Below are 3,892 nucleotides of genomic sequence, written 5' to 3'. Positions count from 1 at the left end.
AAGGGTCGTAAATGGTAATCCCAATTACTATTTGGTATCTTACTTATCAACTCTCGAATTTTTAGGCGGCTGAAATAATTCATGGTTTAGTGGTGAGAATTCCATGTTGTTGTGGCACATATTTTGAAGAATGACACGTACAATTGTTTACATCCTTCATTAAATGTCAAATCTTATTATAAAAAGGTGGTGGTATATATATAATTTTGTTTGGTGGATATGCTCCTGTGTCCATACTATCAAGACTTCCATTTGACAGTGAGGCTGCCCCTGTTCTAGATTTCGTTGAGCCGTCATCAGCTGGACACCCAGAAAATGGCCGACCACTACAGTACAAACTGACATTGTAATTGTACCACTGGTTTTGGTATCAGACAATAAAAGGTTGAGGGTTCGAAACCTGAAGGAGGAGAGTATACGCCTGATTCCAGTGATTGCAATTGAATTATGATATCGCCTAATGAAATGTAAAGATGCATCTCGCATTTGCACACTGTTGATATACACCCGCATTGCTCTTGATTGATTATCTTTAACGCTGATTATCTTTAATGCTGCTCCATACATACATTTACACTGATCAGTTTTTGAGTATTACGTTGAATTGGCGTTGAAAATGTTGAATGCAGTCAAAGGGAGTTGCTAGATAACATTTTATGTTTGGATGAAAACATAAGCATGTTAATTCTTGTACAGTTGTAATTGCTTATTTATATATTAGCAAATGTTAAGCGCTATATATACCTCAGTTCAGTACGTTGTACAATTTTGTAGTCTCGGGTATTGACATTTGCTGTCCAGTTGAATTTACTGACCAATCATATCAGAATTATATTTTCTCCCATTGGGAGTAAAATTTTGCAGCAAAAGTTTTTGTTACAGCATGCATCCAATGTATTAGCAGTTCACTTCAGTCTTCGTATGATGTCTCCTTCAAGCAGTTCATTTCCTTCAAATACTTGAAATATGAAGCCATTAAATTAAGGAGGAAGGGAATTATTTCAAAGGGCACAAGATTGTTTTATATTGACCCTGCTGCAAGTGTCTACATATTTCTTTCTAGAGAATTCAAGTGCTTAAAATTGTTGTCATTATTCTGCACTTTTCTTGGCACTCTTGAACTGGAGAAAATGGGGAAAGCTTATGAAGTATTAGAGTTTTTGAAAATTCTGATAAAGTATACTACTAATGACACAGTAAAAATCAACAAATCCTCTCTGGCTGACATTAGAATTTGTCTGCAAAATGCACAAGAGAAGATAGAATTTTTGCAGCTCGAAACTCAGCTACAGCAAGAAGAATTAAAACAGAGGAGTCATCATTCTGAACCTATTTCTATTCAGAATATTGAAATAGACTCCCATAAAGTAGCAGTTGTACATGCAGATACAGAAACTCAGTCTGCACTTCCCAATCCCATCATTAGACCTTGGGAACAGCTTGTCCACAACAAGCACAAAACCGGTCTTGGATATGAAAAGGACTTGTCCATTCATATTCCGGACTACTCAAAGCCCATTCAGTTTCAGAGTGCTGGATTCATTCATGACACCTCACATCCAGCTGTTCTAGAGTTTGCTCCTCTTCCACAACAACAACAACAACAGATTATAAAATGCCAACACTGTGACTGAGTTGGCCATCTGAAAGATCATTGTTTTGATCTTCATCCATGTAAGCATTGTCATAAAACTAGCCATTCTTCACACAGATGCTTCAGAAACAAACGTCCTACAAAAACAAAGATTCATCTTGGATGGATCGCTTCTTGGCAATGGGCATCAACAACGAAGAAGATATTCCAAACACATGTCAGAACTTGTTCTAGAGTATTGAACAGTCTTGCAGTTGAGTTTTCTCCATCATCTCACCTTGTATCTGACAGGGGGGGAAATGATGGTCATCTACAAGCTTCAAAGCCACATCAAGCAAACCTGAGCCACAACCTGCCACACCAGTTTCAGAGTTGTAGCCAGAAACAAAGATGTTGTTATAGATCTGATCCAAAATATATGATAATAGAAAATAACCCAAGAATAATAAGATAGAAATGCTTCTTTATTGATCAAACCCTTAAGGTAGGGCGACACCATACATTCACTCCTTAAGGAATGAGAACACTCCACAAGCCATATGCCTGTTCATACAATAATCCTTCTCTGTCTCCATGTGGAGTCTCTAGCCTCTATATAGGCCTCATACATACAATACCATGGATCATTACCATGGTTCCCTCATACTATCAACTAATACCATGGGCCCATTACATTATTATTAACTACTTGTGGTCCCTTACATGATATGGGTTAACCACCTTATTTATTACTATGGCCCATCCCATTATTACATTATTACCTTGGGTATCTCCCTTGGTACCCCATATTATCCCCCCTAGGTATATAACATTCCACCCCCCTAAGCATGTTTCGTCCCCGAAACATGAGAAGAACACAAATAATAAGATCTACTCAAAAGAGTAGTCCACTGATACCATGCACGTGCATCTAGTCATCCAAGATAAAGGTGAACCCTCGATCTCGCTGGTGCCTCGCTCGCTTGAGATGGAAGTTGACTGTGGCAGCTCTTCTGTGTTGATGTGTAGTGGGTGGATCTTCTCTCCTCCCTATCCGTCATGTGACTACTTGGTTTCCATCTTGATGGTTGTCTTGCGGGGTGATGTGGGTGATGATATGTTGAAGTTTTAACCCATGATGTCTTTTTCTTTAATTCACCCCTTACTGGAGCCTGACTGTTATCTGGTGCATGTTGTGGTGCCTGATGTGGTGCCTTATCTTCCAATATTACTTCAACCACTGAACCCTCATCATATGTGTCAGCACCTGTTACCTTTTCGGCTTCAGCCTCTGTTTGTGTTTGATTGTCGACCATTAACTGCTCATCATTTGATATGTCAGTCCCTAGAACATCTTCTGAGTCAACCTCCGTGGACTCTACCTGTTTATTGATGGAAATATCCTGTAATGTAATTTTCTTCTTTTTATACCAGAGCTTCAGGAATTTCTTTTGCACATTAATATTGATAGTACCCACAGATTCCATCCAAGGATATCCCAAAACAACATCCATATTATCCATCTCTGAAGTATAAAAATCACCATGCAACACATACTTATCCATAGAAATCTTCAAATCCTTATACACTTGAACATCCTCATCCTCCACCTGTGTGTTTTTAATGTTTTTGGCAGGAACTTGCAATTTTTTTGCCAAATTAACATGGATGAAATTATGCTTGCAACTAGGATTTATAGAAACAATGATCTTATCTTTCTGAATCAATCCATGAACCTGCAATAAAGATATACCAGTAGGAAATAACCCCACATGTTTCCCTTTATCTTGTTTTTTAGTCTGAGACCATTTGTCCATAAAGAGTTTTTCCATTTCTTCGTTCGAGAATTTGGACAAGCCTATAATGCCCAGTGAGTTCCACCATATGGTGGCCTCTTCTTTCAAACCAAGTGGTACCATAAACTTCCATCTCTCCTCAAATATTTTCTTTAGGTTTTGTATGAATTCTTCAATAGTAGGGCTATCATCTTTTCCAGTAAAATATTCCATGAAGAGGGTTTGAAAAAATTTCACTTACTTGGCGAAAATTTGAAATTGTCACAGTTTCGTCAATATTGCTCAGAATCTCTATTATAACCTATTCTTAGAAATGGAACAATCATTCTGCATCTGCCCATGTGGTATAAATCTTGATCCAGGCACTTGAAATTTCAGATCTGCGCTGCTACTCTCCCACCGTCACCAAAATTTCTGCAAAAAGAGCTGATTTTAAATCAGCGATATCTCCCTCATCCGGACTCCGATTCGATTGATTTTTTTTTTGAAATTGAGTAATTTTTCCAAAAGAATCCAGATATGC

Source organism: Pinus tabuliformis, chromosome 9 (assembly GCF_031772625.1).
Source record: "Pinus tabuliformis cultivar Carrire ecotype Pingquan chromosome 9, CPIR1, whole genome shotgun sequence".
NCBI lineage: Eukaryota > Viridiplantae > Streptophyta > Pinopsida > Pinales > Pinaceae > Pinus > Pinus tabuliformis.
Note: the sequence above shows the minus strand (reverse complement) of the source record.